Source organism: Neofelis nebulosa, chromosome 2 (genome assembly GCF_028018385.1).
Source record: "Neofelis nebulosa isolate mNeoNeb1 chromosome 2, mNeoNeb1.pri, whole genome shotgun sequence".
Taxonomy (NCBI): domain Eukaryota; kingdom Metazoa; phylum Chordata; class Mammalia; order Carnivora; family Felidae; genus Neofelis; species Neofelis nebulosa.
In genome coordinates this window covers 55687559-55705040 of record NC_080783.1, presented here as the reverse complement: position 1 = coordinate 55705040, position 17482 = coordinate 55687559, and the positions used below count along the sequence as shown (strand labels likewise).

General features: G+C 42.4%; 1 protein-coding gene across 16 annotated transcripts in view; it reads left to right on the top strand.

Annotated features, from left to right (window-relative positions):
- Positions 1-3231: 3231 nt before the first annotated feature.
- OSBPL6 (oxysterol binding protein like 6) overlaps positions 3232-17482 on the top strand; it is a 218002-nt gene continuing 203751 nt past the window's right edge. For 8 of the 16 annotated variants that reach the window (XM_058712846.1, XM_058712888.1, XM_058712870.1 and 5 more), the window contains exon 1: positions 3232-3398. The gene's annotated coding sequence lies outside the window, so the exon portion shown is untranslated. The remainder of the gene's footprint in view (positions 3399-17482) is intronic. The other 8 variants (XM_058712911.1, XM_058712894.1, XM_058712880.1 and 5 more) reach the window with 2 other exon arrangements.

Sequence of the window (17482 nt, the reverse complement as noted above, 5' to 3'; positions counted from 1 at the left end):
TCCACCTGCTTCAGTGAGGCCACCAGGAGGGTTGGTGTAGAAGTCCACAGAAGGTTGTGGCCTTTGTGGACACCACCTCTGGAAGAGTCTATAAAGAGCCTGTTAGCCCAGCTGTGGTCATACTTATTCTGCAGAGGAGAACACAGAGCCTGGAAGAGTGAGAAGGAAGGAGAACCCTCTTGCATGTGGATATTTGTCTCATATCTAACCAATGACAACTTTCAGAGTGTAATTGGGCTGCTTCACTTTGGCCTCCCAAGTCTCCGGCAACTTCAGCTTTTATCCATCTGGACACATGTAGACCTGGAACATACAGAAAAGAGGATTCTGGGAAACACAACTTCCAGCATAACCAAATTGTCTGTGGAACAATTCAGCACAGATCCCGTAGCATGGTTCCAGAGCGTGGATTTGTTTTTCAAGTAGCTGCCAGAGGAAAGAGATGATTCAACCTGAAAGCTGGGTAGTTAACAACCAGTGGGATAAATTTTGACCAATGGGAAATAGGAGATGAGAGGGAGCTTACAGGTCAATTTCTTCTTTGGTTCTCACTTTGATAGGCTGTTCCTATTCACAGTGGCCCACTTCACGTGGCCCAGCAACTGTGCTTTTTCAGGTTCATCAAGAATGGCCCAGGTTTGGAACATATCATGTATTTACTTCCCATTCTTCCCTGGTGCATATCCTCTTTTCCTTGCTCTTGATGCCCAGGGGTTGCATCTTTCAAAGAAGAATTAGCACTTCACCCTTCTTAAGAAACCCCAGCTAAGGGGTGCCTGAGTGGCTCAGTCGGTTGAGCATGGACTTCGGCTTAGGTCGTGATCTTTCGGTCCGTGAGTTCGAGCCCCACGTCAGGCTCTGTGCTGACAGCTCAGAGCCCGGAGCCTGTTTCAGATTCTGTGTCTCCCCTCTCTCTCTGACCCTCCCCCGTTCAAGCTCTGTCTCTCTCTGTCTCAAAAATAAATAAACGTTAAAAAAAAAATGTTAAAAAAAAAAACCAGCTAAAATAGTGCCCATAGAAAAACTGTAATGATGGGTGCCCGGGTGGTTCAGTCAGTTAAGTGTCTGACTCTTGGTTTTCAGCTCAGGTCATGATCTCACGGTTCGAGAGCTTGAGCTCTGTGTTGGGCTCCATGTAACAATGGGGAGCCTGCTTGGGATTCCCTCTCTCTCTCTCAAAATAAATAAATAAACTTAAAAACATTAAAAACTGTAATGAAAATGAAGTGCTGGGAGCTGTATGTATTGATGGTGGGGACTATGATTCATATGAAACTCAGTTCATTTGTATGTGATGAAATTATAGCATTAATATTATTAGTATTTTAAGAAGATCATTAACTTCCTTCACTGAAAACGCCCATGCACGAATAAAAGGAATGAATCAGGGAGCAGAGATCCTTTTAGTCAACATAAGACTCATGACCTGAACTCTTAGCAAGAATATACACTTCATGAAAACATTGCTCTCTGGCAACTGCTGAGGTAGCTCTAAAAGTGGTGAAAAGCCTGTTATTCATATTCATATATCTATGCCAGTCTGAGTTTTCAAACTATTGTGATGCAGAGTGGAGAAGCTGCCTCCAGAGCAATGGCGGCTCTCTTTAACCTGCCCGTTGCCAAGGGTGTAGTGCCATCACATCTTATTTGATCATTAACGAGACAGGTAGGAGACCTTTTCCTGATACTTCCACCTATTTTTAAAATAGCAAAACACACAGAGATGCTATGGACTAGAGTGAAAAGTGTGCAAGCATTCTTAAGATAAAAGGAGTTTCGGTTGTGGTAGCTCCTCTCCCCCACCCCAGCAGTTCATGGTTCTCTGCTACTAGGAGTGAAAACCGTGGAGAAGCACTTCTTTAGGTTAAGGACTCTGCGTGGGTTCTCTCTCACCTCCTCCCACACTTGTGCATTTTCTTGTATGGGGTTTGACTTTTCCCTTCTTTGTAGCCGGAGTGGTTTCCGTAGTTCTGTCAGTGGAACCCCCGTGGAAGGAGTAAGGAGGTGGTGGTGATTCCGAGAGGGTCAGGGATCCAGTCGCTCGTTCCCTGGAGGAGAGTGTCTTCACAGGGGAGGAGTTAAAGCGAAACTGCCATGTGTCACAGAGTCCAGCGCCTAGTATTTTATAACAGGACAGTATGAGAACAGTGAAACGCCGTCACTGAGTTGCCTCTGTGGGCAGCAATGTCTTCAATTTTTGAAGCCTGCCCCCTCCCGGTCCCCCTTCCAATCTGGACGCCTAGATAGCCCATAGAGCACTCCAGCGCTGTTTCTGTCATAATTCCTATTAGGCTCAATCAGTGTTGTCTGGATTCATACCCACCCCCTCACCCCCGCCCCCCAAGATGGTGATGACAGAAATGTCTTGAAATACTTTTGTCATTTCCTCGGTCATCCATTTACAGAAGAAATGTCTGTGCAAATATTTAAATTACCCCGTCCTTGGAGCAAATTCGCCTCCCGATTAATGTACCCTAGGGCACAGACTGGGAAGGGTCTAAAGGTGGAAGAGCTCAAGAGAGTGGGTAAGCGTCGTCGTACGGTGGGGCTTTAGGCAACGGATGTATATGTTTTCACCGAACCCAAGTGTTTCTCTGGGCCTGGGAAGTTTGGCTCCGCAGTGTCAGGGACCCGGCGGTGGGGAAGTCGGGGCGGGCAGGCACAAACAGTCTTGTGTGTTTATTGACCAGCCTGAACGTCCGCCGGAGACCCCGGCTGGACAGCGCCTCCGGGGAGGCCGCCGGGCTGCTGTCTCCTTCTGATCGGCTCTCCCCAGGAGCTCGGAGCGGCTGCGCTCCAGGCCCCCAGCGCCGGGGCCCTTCGGGGTCAGCCCTAGAGAACCGCGGCCGGCCCGCCTCCGTTGGCCTGGGCAGGCGGGGGCGCTTCTGTGGCCACAGAAGCGCCTCTAAGGCCCAGAGATTCCCGGCCAGGGTCTCCGCGGCGGTTATCTCTGGACCCCAGGGGTTCCCAGGGGGCCGGGCCGGGGGTGAGGCCAGACAGTGGGATCCCGCGCGTCGGAAGCTCGGCGAGCCCGGCCCGGAGCTCAGCGGGCGGCGCGGAGAAGGGGGCCGGCGGGGCGGGCGCGCGCGGGGCCGCTCCGGCCTGGGCGGCTAGCGGGAGCCGGGGGCGGGGAGCCGGGAGCGCCGCCCCGCCAGCGCGCCCCGCCCGTGGGAGAGGAGGGGCTGCGGCGCGGCGGACCACTGGAGGCGCAGCACCGCCGCCACCGCCGCTGTCGGTGCTGGAGTCCGCGGCTCCGCGCAGGCGGCGCCCGCGCCTCCGCTCCCCGGCCAGCCCGCGCGCTCGTCCGCCCGCCCGCCCGCCTGCCGGAGCCGCCTCCCGCCGCCGCCGCCGCCGCCGCTGCCGCCGCAGACTCGGCGGCGCCGCTGCTTGCCCTCCAGGTAGGTGTCCTGGCGCAGGGGGACCCCGGGAGCCGCCACAGCGGTGCCTGCACCGCGGCCCGGGGGCATTGTGCGCGTCCCGAGGGCCGAGGACTCGGAGGGACGCGCGGCTGGGCACCCGGGCTTTGGGCCCTCGAGGCGTCGTCGCCCCCTGGGGGTTTCCCCGGCCGGCCGGTGGGCCCGGGCGGCGGGGGCGGCGATGCCTGTCCGGCCCTACGGCCAAGGTGGGAGGGGGTGTCTGGGTCAAGGTCCCCGTTCGCCGCCCTCCCTTCCCCCTCGTGGTTGGGGAATTCCGGCCGCCGGGCTCTCACGCCCGCATTCCTCCGCGCTGCCCGGCGCCCCCGCTCCCCCTCGGCTGCCGGGGATTGAAGCTGGGGCCGGGAGAAGGACTGATGTAATTGTCAGCGGAGAACCGAACCCGCGCGGTGAGAGCGCCGGCGCCCGCGCCTGCTCCAGCTAACGCCTACGCCGCACCTCCCAGCGAATCCGGGCAGCCGAGAGGAGCGGCTGGGGAAGTTGTGCATTGGGTTTTATTGTGCGCGTGCACTGCGGGCTGCCCTCGCGGGGCACCCCTGTCCACCCGCTGCTGGCTCCCCTGCAGCCTTCCCTGCAGCCTTGGTCCACACCTCCAGCCAGGGCCGAGACTGCCTTCCCTGGTTCAGACCGGGACAACGTTTGCATTGCAGTTAAGACGTGCTTCCCCTGCATCGAGCCGGGAGCTGCCCGCAGATCGTGTCGCCGGGGATGCTGGGGGAGGAGGGGTAGGGAGACCTGGGGAGGAAGCCGGGAAGAAGTAATGACACCAGCAGATTTTTCAAAAAGCCTCTACTGTTGTAGACACATTTGAGTGACACCTTTGAAGATGGTTTTGAAAGTTATGACCAGATCCTGATTTTGTGGCAATTCTGTGATATACCTGAACGGTAGCTTAAACATACAGACCTAAAGCTGGGGAAAGCATTACATAATGGACATGAAGCAAATGACACGAAACTAAGTGAACCCACTGGGTTGCCAGATTATTTCTTTCTCCAAGACGCAAAGTCCTATAGGTTGTTTCCTCCATATGAATTTTCTTTTTTTAAATCGCTGGACTAGTTTTGGCAAATTGTTATATTCACTTTTGTTTTGTCTTGTTTTGTTTTTCCTAAACAACAAAATCATTTTTTCTTGGACATCTTTTCCTAATTAAAAAATAAATTGCCTGCCAGCGGCTAGTTGTAGATCACAGAGCTGATTAATAAATGCAGTCTTTCTTCAAAGGTGAAATTTAAAAACATCCCGTCTTCATATCATTAACTTTGTTTTTCTCTTGGTTGTGATTTTTCCTCCCTCCTCCCCTCCCATTTGTTTTTTGGAAGCATTTCTACAGTTTTGGGTATTGCAGGCTCACAGTGTTGATAGTCCTCACCAAAGCTACAGCATTGCAGATACAAAGACTAATAATAAATGAAACGGGAGACCTCGCAGTAACTCAGAGTGAGCAGAGTTCCCAAGGTCGGAGGGAAGCTGCAGTGTAGCTCCCCTCTAATCACCTATGGAGACTCTGCATAGTCCTCCTTGAGTTAGAAGGAAGGCCCTGATTGGTGGAATAGTATTCCAGTTATTCTTTTACCCCGGGATTTCCTGTGTTTCCCCCTAAGAAGTAATTTTTTTTTTCCCCTCAGAGTGGAAACAAAATATTTTCTAATGAAAATCTTTGCTTTTAGAAAACCTAAAAATCCAGTTTTTACCCATATTTTCAGCTTTGATGTTGATTGGCTCAGTTGTGCATTCAGTGGCTGGATTCCTCTTGGGATGTCTCAGTTTCAAATCATGGTGGTTCATCAGATGTCTCTTGGTATAGTGTCCTGTGATTCTGCCAAACTTTTGCAGGATCTCATAAGTTTTCTTGTCCCTGGATTGCTTTAACCTTATGTTACCTTACTCCAAGAAGAAAGGTGAAGTCCTTCTAAGATGAAATATGTGTGGTTGGAGATCTGTAGTACCACTGCAGAAATAGAATTAAGTTAATGCATAAGTAGGTAAAAGTTTTATGTGACTTTATTCATGAATCTACTGGATGAGGGAGAAGATTTAAATTTCATTAAAATGCCTTGTTTGGATAGCATTCAGTAATCATTCAATGGATAATAACTTATTGAGCATCTACCTGTTCAAGACATTGGTGTAGGCAATGTGGGAAATACACATGAGAAGTAAAGATGACTCTGCCTTCAAGAATTTGTAGACTAGTTTGGGCAGATAAGTCATGAATTCTCAAAAGAGAGATTTTTTTTAACTGCAAAGGTTAAGTAATAATTATAATACTTTTTTTTTAAATTTTGTTTTTAATCTTCCAAAAAAGGTCTCATACTACCCATTGACTTCTGGGAATTTTTTTCCATTGAACATATTGTCACCAAGATTCATCCATGTTGTATACAGCTGTAGTTCATTCACTTTCATTGCTGCACATTATTCCATTATGTGTCTATAGTAATGTTTCCCTGTTCTGCCAATGGCCTTTTTTTGTTTCTACTTAAAAAAAAAATTGCTAGGTGTGCTGCTCTGATCATTCATGTTTCCCGGGGCACAGTGCAAGTGTTTCTTTTGGGTAAATACCACCGTACAGAATTGCTGATTTGTAGGACGTGTGAGTTCAACTTACTAGACATTGCCAAATTATTTCCCAAAATTGTTATACTAATTTACACAAGCCAGGGAAATAAGCAAACACAAATCATCAAATAAAAACAAGCATTTATATATGTGTATGTGTTGAAATGCATGTTAGTTACTTAGTTTGTTTGTTTTAAAGCAAGAGCATGATAAACTTAAAACCTAGGATAGCAGTTGTCTTCTGGGAGGACCAGGCAGATGTCATGAGGAGGAACACACAGATGGATATAAGTTATTGGTAATGATCTAGTAGTTAGAGTTGGTGGTAAGTTCTTAAGTGATCATTATATTTAAAAAAAAAGGGGGGGGTCATGCATAGATCAGTAATAGTTTAAAATTATAAGGAAAAAGAAAATAAGGACAATATAGAATTAACACAAGGCAGAACAAGCTACTGTACTAAAAGACCCACAAGATGTCAGCTGAGGGACAAGGAAGCAGTCCCTGTGCATAGGCATGTATTGCATAGAGTTCACAGCAGAGGCTTACAGGGAAGATGAGCAGGAAGTGGCCTTGCTGAGAAGAGGAACTTCAGCCATCTTGGACAGAGGAAATGAACACAAGTGGAAACAGCCATGGGAAATTTTCCAACAGTGAACCACTCAAAGAGTTTATTAAAAAGTCTGGAAAACTGATAGATTGGGAGGTGGGGGTGGGAGGGGGAGAGATTCAGGCAGGATACTGGCTAGGAATACCTGGCTGATTGAGATGAGAGTTCTCCACTTGGCGAGAGCTAAAAGGAAAGAATGGATTTTAAAAGACACTGGGAGGAGAATCCAAGACTTAAGATCCTAAATAAGAAGAGGAGGAAGGAGTCAAAGATGTTTCACTATAATTAAAAGAAATAGAGAAGTTGTAGTAGGAGATTTTAATAGGATTTAGACGTGTCAAGTGTGGGGTAATAGATATTCAAGCTCATGTTTGAAAATGTGAGCATGGAGCTGGTGGGCAGTTAGGACACTCACAGTGAAGAATGTGATTTTCTAATGATGTATCTGTTGCACGTGGAAGATTATCTGAGAGGGAAGAGTACATAAAATTCATCTGTGTAATTTTTTATTTACTTGTGTAAAGGAGGTTAAGGATTAATGGTTTAAGGTGTGAAGAAGATGTTTTGGCATTGGCAGTGAGTAGGGTTCATGGAATTGAGAGTGTACTGGCATCACAACCACAAGGGTTGAAATCAAATCTTTCTGGACAGTTTACTAGTTGTATGTAATTTAGGGGGAAAAACCCCTCTGATCTTCAGTTATGGCACATCTAAAATGAAGATACTAATGGCCACTTCCCGTGGGTGCAGGGAACAAGATGTGATTGAGGGACTAGAGTCTTTAGGGCTAATGTTTGCTTTCATGCTATTTGCCATCTAATGTTGGAAAGTAATGGCGCATGTGTTTATATTCTCTGATATATACTCCATTGAAAAAGATACAGGGTTTCAATCTTTAGGTTCTCTTCATTATAATAAAGAGTTGCTTGTGCCCTCCTGTGGGGACAGGATAAGGCTTTTTATTTCTAGGGCTATTCTGGGATAATATACAGTGTCACTTTGATTGAATACCATTTTAGCTGGCATTTTAATTTGTCAATATTATGATAGGTATTCAGCATTTTCTCATCATATTTTAAAATTCCTTTTCTGATTTTACATATATTTCTTGATGTCTTCTCATCCTCTCTAATGTTATTTTCTCACTGATTTCGCACCAGCTGATACAATGATTAGTGGCTGTATAGTTTTCTCCAAGGCAATCTAGTCCTCAATTGCCTTTCCTTGGCATACTGATTTGGAGAACATCTTGACATCTTGCTGGTGGTTCCAACAGCAGTTGAATGGAAATGTGGCAGTATCTTGAAGAAAAAAAGAAAAAGGAAAAGATAGACCTTCCAAAGGAAAAAGGTTGTTGCTTACCATTATAGTCAGAAATTATCTAAAAGCTCCTAAGAGAGTAAAGGACTCTCTCTCTACTCTCTCATGTGAATGATTAGTCACATTCCTTGCTTCAGCTACACCTTCCCCACATCCCCTCAATAGATATAAATATTTAATGATTTGAAAACCAGGGTGGACTTAGTAGCTTTGGTCAAAACAATGAGCTAAAATTAATTGTAGGGATAACTGACATGATACACATCTCAGTTAGTGAAATTGGCATGGTTTCTGGCATGGTTCTGAGTTTCCAAGAACTTTGGAGGCAGTTTTGCATCCATCCATTCAGTTACCAAACCCTGAGCTGATCACTTTCACAGAGAAGTGACCAGAGTCTATGGGTCTTATGTGAAGGTGACATGGGCCATGAAGTGCCTTTCTCCTTCACTCACGTAGCCTTTACTGAGCACCTACTATGTACCAGACACCATATTAAGTGTTGGGTCGTAAACCTTTCTGCCCTCGGGGACCTACCCAAAACAGAATCTACCAAAAACAAGTCACTATTGAATATGTATGCATGTGTGTGGGGTGGATCTGGCTTTGGTTTTAGAATTTGCATGAAGTATCTATTTTTTCTTTTGTTCCTTAAACTTTTTCCAGATTTATGTTTAGACCTCCTTGAATTGAGAGTGCTATGGGGAAAAAAAATGCAGTGCCTGCAAAGAACAGTTACTTTAAATGTACTTCTGTTTTATCAGCTTTTTAAAGCAGAAGGTTTTAAACTCATGGTAAGTCCTTTTGTCATGGACACTTAAATGTTGTCAAATAGGAGAAAGGGATCGGGAAAGGGAGAGCTGGGTGAGTGAAGTCAGATTTGTAACGAATGGAGTGTGTCCTAGTGCTGAATTGGTTTTTAAAGGGAAAAATAGAAAATAGACAAATATGAATGTCTATTAAAAGATCCAACATAGTATTATAGGGAATTGAATATACTGAATCATGGTGGTCTCAAGATGATGTTCCTGTTGAGTTATATGAACCCTTTCTCTTTGAGTTTATGTTCATTTACTTGGTACAGTAGTGTAGTTTTCAAAATCAGTCCTTTTTTTTTTTTGAAAGTTTATCTCTGTTTCTTAGTAATCTCTAACCCCAACCTGGGGCTTGAACTCATGACCCTGAGATCAAGAGTCACATGCTCTTTCGACTGAGCCAGCCAGGTGCCCCTTAGTATAGTTTTTATACTAGAATAAATTATAATGTAAATGTTAAATATCTATAAACTGTAAGGATTACATTAACTAAAGAAAGCAGAACAATCCGATGACTCTTTCTGCTACTGCTTTGGCAGTTTATGAAAGTAAAACCTACCCTTTGTGATGGTATTCCATCTAACAAGGCCAGTGTCTCCAAATCTGCAGTAAGCTGTCAAACAGCAGAGCTAGAGAGGAGGCCAAGCCAAGTAGCTGAATATCCAGGACTATCTAAGGGAAAATTGGGTTAGAGAGAGTGTTAAGTAGGTGACTAAGTTCTTAAACTTCAAATAAGTTTAAATAAGTAAATATGTAAACAAGTTTACGTAAAAGTAAGTTTAAATAAGTACCTTAAAATTTTTTTTTAATGTTTATATTTATTTTTGACAGAGAGAGAGAGAGAGAGAGAGAGAGAGAGAGAGCATGAGCAGGAGAGGGGCAGAGAGAGAGGGAGACACAGAATCCGAAGCAGGCTCCAGGCTCTGAGCTGTCAGCACAAAGCCCGACACGGGGCTCAAACCCACAGACCGCGAGATCACGACCCAAGCCGAAGTCGGACGCTCAACTGACTGAGCCACCCAGCCGGCCCTAAATAAGTACCTTTAAGTAAGATACTGACAGATTGCACTTTGAATGTGTTTCACCAGTGTTGACGCTGGGTGCAAAAAATTCATGATTAATACACCAAGAATTATCTTCTGCTTTAGAGACGATGGATTATATTTTTCTCTACTCAAGAAAATCTATATATGAATTTATAAAATATATGAAGAAAATACTCAGGCACTAGAAATACTTATCTTTGCTTGATGTGTTGCTGCTTGAATGACCTTCATATTGATTCATAAGATGTTAGAGCTGAAAGAGGTTTAAGAGATCTTCTACTCCGGGGGCACTTGGGTGGCTCAGGTGGTTGAGCGTTCAACTTTGGCTCACGTCATGATCTCACAGTTTGTGAGTTCAAGCCCTGCAATGGGCTCACTGCTGTCAGCACAGAGCCTGCTTCAGGTCTTCTGTCCCCCTCTCTTCCCCTTCCCTGTTTGTGCTCTCTCTCAAAAATAAATAAATCTTAAAACAAACAAAAAACATCTTCTTTTCCAGCCTCTCCTGTTTTCCAGGTGGATAACCTGAGGCTTAGAGATTTGCCCAGTGAGGTGCAAGCCCCGTGTGCAAATATAGCTAGAAAATAATGTGCCAAAGAATTTGCTTCTGTTGGGGATAACAGGAAATAATGCTCTTCCCTAAATTATGGGTAAATGAATGAGAAAATGAACCGATAGCAACCTCTCCAGTGGAATTTTAATCCTCTTTTGCATCATTCTCCTTCTTGAATGTCTGGTATAGAAAGTGAAATCATACATATATCCATTTTTAATTTTGGGGGGGTGGGTTTAGAAAAAAGACTTTGTTCTGAGGGTATGATGAGAAGAATGAACACTACAAATATCATTATTCAAAAATTTTGGCTGTTTGCTATTTTGATACTCATAGCTTTGTCTTTTCACTACATGGACAGGAAAGAATAGAGAAAAATTAAATTAGCCAGTGCTGTGTACTTTTCTATCTCTTTTCCTTTGTCATTCTCTTTCCATATGCTAATATAAGAGACAATCAACGTGTGGAGGGAATGGAGTCAGGAATAGAACATTAACTTCTACTTTTTGATCTTGCATCATATCGAGGCAGTTCTCACCATAGATCTTGAGACAGACCTACCCACCTTTTGAAAAGAGTGTGGAAGTAGAAGGGAGAACAACAGCAGTGTATTTTTAGAACCTTTTTATTTTTTTTCAAAAGTCAAACCTAAAATAAACCTGGCCTCAATTTTTAGCCATAGGTTTATTTTACATCTCCTATAGGGTACCTAAGTTTTATCCTAATTTGAACAAGTTACTTTGATTTTTTGTATATTATACAATGTTGCTATAAGTAACAAACTATTATCAATGACTAAAGTTTCAAGAATAAAGTATCTAAAGGAACGCTAAAAATTTAAAAAAAATTGTTTCATGTCATTTCTGGAGATGAAGTCTGATTTTTTTTTATTTTAAATTAAGATAACATTTTTGCTTTCTGTTTATCTGTAGCAGCTAGACAATCTTTTGCATATTCGCACCCCATCAGGCAACAATCTGAGCAGTTTTTGTTGTATAATTTTCCTAGAATAGAAAAAGCAGCACAGTTTGAATGGCATGTTGATTATGAAAAGACATTAATGAAATTCTTTTTGATCTCAGTAAACTTCAAATGGAAGCAAGAACTATAAAAAGAGTGTGAGCTCCAAGGTAGGCCAAGCAAATGTAGGGTTCACGTGAAACTCGGTGAAGAAAGTGAGAGAGCAGCAAGCAAGGTCTGAAAGAGCTCAGAGTGATGGAGGAGGAAGGTCAGGGAGGGAAGGACATGGGTATTCTATCCCAGCTTGTCTTATAGTCTCATTTCAGTCCCAGCTGATGGAAATCAGATACAAGGGAAGATATCTGCCTCTACACTTAACAAAAAAAATCAACTTCGAACTATCTTGAAGAATGCAGAATAAGTAAGATAAATGGTGATAAATTAAATTCCATTTAAGGAAAAATATTATCTGTACAGAGAGAAGATAAACATGACCACATGAGAAAGAAACTGTATCATGTCACAGACAAGGCTTAATTCCTCAATATCCAAAGAGCTCCTATAGATCAACAAGAAAAATAACTGTTAATCTAACAGGAAAGGGGGCAAAGGAACAAACAAATAGTTCACAGAAAAGGAATTACGAATGGTGCTTAAAAAGATGAAATTAACTCATGATAAGAGAAATGCAATTTTAAACTATTTAACCTATTAAGTTGGCAAAGATCTTTGATGTTTATTAATCCCTTATGGTGGCAAGGCTTTAGGGAAGCTGAAAGGCTCATATGCTGTTGATAGGGGTACAAAATGGTACAGCATCTGTGGATACCAAAATTAAAAACTCACCTACCTTCTCATCCTGGAAAATCTAAGAAATTTTTTTTTGTTCTTTTTTTATTTTATATTTTTAATTTATTTTTATTTTTTAAGCATTTATTTTTTTATTTTATTTTTTATTTTTATTTTTTTATTTTTTTTAATATATGAAATTTACTGTCAAATTGGTTTCCATACAACACCCAGCGCTCATCCCAAAAGGTGCCCTCCTCAATACCCAATACCCACCCTGCCCTCCCTCCCACCCCCCATCAACCCTCAGTTTGTTCTTTATTTTATTTTTTAAATTTACATCCAAGTTAGTTAGCATATAGTACAACAATGATTTCAGGAGTAGATTCCTTAATGCCCCTACCCATTTAGTCCATCCCCCCCTCCCACAACCCCTCCAGTAACCCTGTTTGTTCTCCATATTTAAGAGTCTTTTATGTTTTGTCCTCCTCCCTGTTTTTATATTATTTTTGCTTCCCTTCCCTTGTGTTCATCTGTTCTGTGTCTTAAAGTCCTCATAGGAGTGAAGTCATATGATATTTGTCTTTCTCTGACTGACTAATAAGAAATTTTTCTATAGTTCTACTTGTACATCCGAAACAAATTTGCACAAAGATGTCCATTGCAACATTGTCTGTAATGGCAAAAGACTTAGAGAAAGCTAAATATCTATTCATATGGGATTGGTTAAAAAATTATGAGCAGAAACAAAACTAAGTAGCTGTTAAAAAGAGTGAGATTATTTTATATTTGCTGATATGGAATGATCTCTAAGATATAATAAGGGAACAAATCAAGGTACAGAGTGGTATATGGCCATTGGTATTAAATATGAGTTTATAAATATGTGTTTATGTGTAAAGACTATGTCTAGGGCACCGGGGTGACTCAGTTGATTAAGCGTCTGACTTTGGCTCAGGTCCTGATCTCACAGCTTGTGAGTTCAAGCCCCACGTCGGTCTCTGTGCTGACAGCTCAGAGCCTGGAGCCTGCTTCGGATTCTGTGTCTCCCTCTCCCTGCCCCTTCCCTGCTTGCACTCTGTCTCTCAAAAGTGAATAAATGTTAAAAAAAAATTTTTTTTTTTGAAAAAGACTGTCTCTGGAAGATGACACAAGGAATTGCTAACAGTGATTGACTCTGGGGAAGAAAATTGGACGGTTGGGTGGGGATGGAAGGACACTTACTTAGGACACTTATTTAGTATATCCCTTAGTTTTGAATTTTTAAGCATATGAACATATTATCTATTCAAACCAAGTTAATTTTAATATTTCTTTAAGAGGTGCAAACTTCAGTTATAAGATATTTCAGTCATGGGGATGTAATGTACAGCATAGGGAATATAGTTACTAATATTGTAACAGCTTTGTATGGTGACAGAAGGTAACTAGACTAATAAGTGGGATCATTTCATAATGTCTAAAAATGTCAGATCATATGATGTACACTTAAAATGAATAGTATATTGTCTGTCCTTTATATTTCAATAAAAAAGTCTTGAGGATCAGTTGTACTGATCAAGAATGTTGAGTAGTTATAACCAATAGCATTGCCTTGGAAATGTGGGGCCCATTCTGGACTGACATGGTAGTTGCCGTGAAGACTCACCCTTACTACTACTCTGACAGGCTACAGTCCAAAGAGGAGGGAAATCACAAGTGGTTGCCCTTTGGGACAGAGTTGTCATGCATCGGTTTGCTTGGTGTCCCTGGTCTTGCCACTGGGCTCCCAGCTAACTGTTCTCACTGGGAGGGAGACCCAAGGAACACTGATTAGGAACAGGGTGCAGATGAGAGTTCAGAGAGAGGAGACATTGAAGAAGATGGTGGCAGAAACCTGAGGCGGCAAGAATGCAGACATGGTGATGGTATTAATTGCTACTCTGGCTCCCTCAGAGGTGGTTTACAGTGGTAGTACAGAGAAAAATGTTACATTATGGGTCGCAGCCATTTTTCCTGAGGTGTGATGCGGTGTCTAGGAATATGCGTTTTTATTTTTTTAAGTTTATTTATTTGAGAGAAAGGGAAAAAGGGGGGAGGGGCAGACAGAGGGAGAGAGAGAATCTCACGCAGACTCTGCACTGTCTGTGTGGAGTCTGATGCAAGACTTGAACCCACGAACTGTGAGATCATGACCTGAGCCGAAACCAAGAGTCGGACGCTCACCCGATGGAACCACCCAGGTGCCCCAGAATACGCATTTTTTTAAAGTGCCCTTGGTTTTGGGAGCTCGTTCTAAGAATCGCTGGTCTCTTCCACCCTCCTTGTTGTATAGATAAGACTCTCCCCTTCATACCTTGAAATATCCATTCCTCGGAATATTTTTATAACTTCTAAAACCTTTTCTGGTGCTCTACTGTTAAACACATGCTTTCTTTAGGGGGATTGTTTCATCATGCCTTTGCCATCTTAGAGCCCACAAAGGGATGCTGAATATTGAGGTAGAGATTAGTAAGACGGAGAAAGCCAAGGTAGCAGCTGAATAGTTAGTGGGTCATAGCTTTGGGAGGAACAATAATATGCTGATATGAATTTAATAAGCAATGATATGAATAGTTATGAGTTATACTAAAGGAAAGGAAAACTTTGGTGATGATCGTAGGAATCATGTTGCAAAATACTTTTTCTAAAAATTGTTACGATCCTTTTTAATTATCATTATTATGGTTCTTTGAAAATTAGTTTGTTAAGTAAGTAGAAAATCCTGATTTCTAATCAACGTGGTGTAAAGCAGCCCTCAGTCCCCTAGGTCAGCCCATCTCTGGCTGTTGCAAGGATGCTGCCCTTCCCTCTCCCCACCCAGTGGCATTTTGTCTCTTCTCAGCTTCCATCACTGGCTCTTGCCCTTGCCACACGCAGGTCTCTCTCTCCCATCACTTCCTTCTTTCTCATTCCTGAAACCCCACAGCAGTCACTGTCCCCTACAACTCAGAGGCTCCTTCTCGTTCCTGTTCCACCATGGGTCTTCCCTTTGGCCGCCCCTTGCGGATTTTGTCCTCCCAAGTAAAACAGGAGCTTCTTTTTTAGGGCCAGTTTATACTTGCTGAGAGTGTGGGAGGTGAATGATCATTTGGCATTCTTTAATCCTGTCATCTGTCTCAAGGTCATCAATTTATTTAACAGAATATTTCTTGATCACCTGTGTGCCAGGCTCTGCTTTGAAGTCAGAAAAGGCCTCTTTGCTCATGAGGCTGATGTTCTAATGAAGGAAGGCAGTCAGTAAAAGTAACTGAAAAATAAAAGACAGTCATTTGCCGTTTTAGATACCATTGAGAACTGTAAGGACAAGGAAAGTGATTGATGGGTCAGAGAGCAGTTAATAATGGTGGTGGGTATATTAGTTTCCTAGCCCTGCCGTAATAAAGCACCAGGAACTGGGTGGCTTAAAACAATAGAAATGTACTTTCTCAGTGCTAGATGCTAGAAGTCCAAAATCAAGATGTGTCTCTCCTTGTCTCCTCTACCTTCTGGTGACCCCAGGCGTTCCTTGACTTTCTGTGGCATAACTCAGTCTCTGCTTACCTTCTTCCCATGGCCTTCTCTGTGTTTGTGTGTCTCCTCTTTGAATAAGGACACTGGTCATGATGGATTAAGAGCTAATCCTACTCCAGTATGACCTCATCTTAACTACTTACATTGCAACAATTTTATTTCTGAATGAGGTCACATTCTGAGGTATGGGGGGGGGGTTTAGGAATTTGGCGTATCTTTTGGGGGGATACAATTCAATCCATAACAATGACTTATTTGGGTGAACTGTCCAGGCAGAAGGCCTTGCTAGGTGGAGACATTTGAGCTGGACTTGAAGGATGGGAAAGAGCAGATTGTGAACAAATCTGGGTCCAGATCCTTTCCTGCCAGAGGGAACAGCAAGTGTGAGGACCTGGGGAATGAGCTTGTCGGAGTCTAGGCTGCATACTTTAGGTGTTACACTCTTTAAAAGGGTAAAAAGAGTGTCTGGTTTTGGCAGGCTACTTTTTTTAAAGTTTTGTTTGTTTGTTTGTTTGTTTTTGAGAGAAAGAGAGCACCCTGGGGATAGGCAGAGAGAGAGGGAGAGAGAATCCCCAGCAGGCTCCGTGCTGTCAGTGATGCAGAGCTGAACCCACAAACTATGAAATCATGACCTGAGCCGAAATCAAGAGTCAGACGTTTAACCAACAGCCACCCAGGTGCCCCTTGGCAGGTTACTTTTATGATTAGTCAATAGGATTTTACTTTTGAACACTCTTGGATGTTTTTACTTTTGGTGAGGCAAAGACTGAAACAATTTTTCTTTAAAAATTAACTGCTGAGAAATCAGACCTACAAGCAATGGCTTATGTTATTTTAAGAATTTTGTTCATTAAAAGTTTGTTTTGCATTTTAATAATAGAATTCTCTACTATTTTTGGATTTATTAACCTAAAAACTTTAAGTATAACATCTGGGAATTAAGCAGACTTTGTAGTAATGGAGATTATTTTTTAGAGGTAAATTAATTAAGGCTAAGTATAGCCTTTAAAAATCTAACATCATATATTAAATTGTCATTTTCAACAAGATTATAGCATTATTATAGTTGTCCTCTGTGACACTAATGCTAAAAACCATTAGTGTGATTTATGTTACATATTCATGAAAATTCTTAGTTTTCTTCAATTTAAAAATTGATTCAGAATACAGAAAAATCTATATGAAAATATAAATTTCCCAGGATACTCAAGAATATTCCGTGTTAGATTGGTAACATTCAGAAGTTAAGATGAGGTAACTTAAAATATTGCACTATTTAATGTAAAATTGGTACTATGATACTTGCATTAGTGTATTATATATGCATACTTTAGCCAGAACTTTGATGTGGTTAATACAGATATATTTGTTTATATTATAGAAAAAAATATGTTATTTATGAATAGCAAGCTTCTGTAAAAGTTCTAGATGGGTTCAAAAATGCTTATGTAAAATTAGATTGTTCTAGAGAGTGGCTGTTTAGGTAAGGCTTAGTGTTATAAGCACAGACTGGGGCCAAGGCTGCCTGGGTTCAAATCCTGGCTTGGCTTTGTCCAGTTGTGTGACTTTGAATAAAGTCGATTGGCTCTTCTTTGCTTTAGTTTCCTAAAATGGAAAATATAAAAATAGTGCCTAACACAGAGGATTGTTAGGAGGATAGAATGCGTGAATGCATATACATTTCTAAGAACAGGGTACATAGTAAGTGCTACGTAACACCATGTTAATGGAAAATTAACTACATTATTCATTAGTTAGAAACTTACTATGTAAAATGTAAATATAGTCATAATGTCTTTTATGCCTTGTTACAGATCAAAAGCTAATTTGAGAGAGATAAGAAAATTGCCAACAGTATTTCTAAG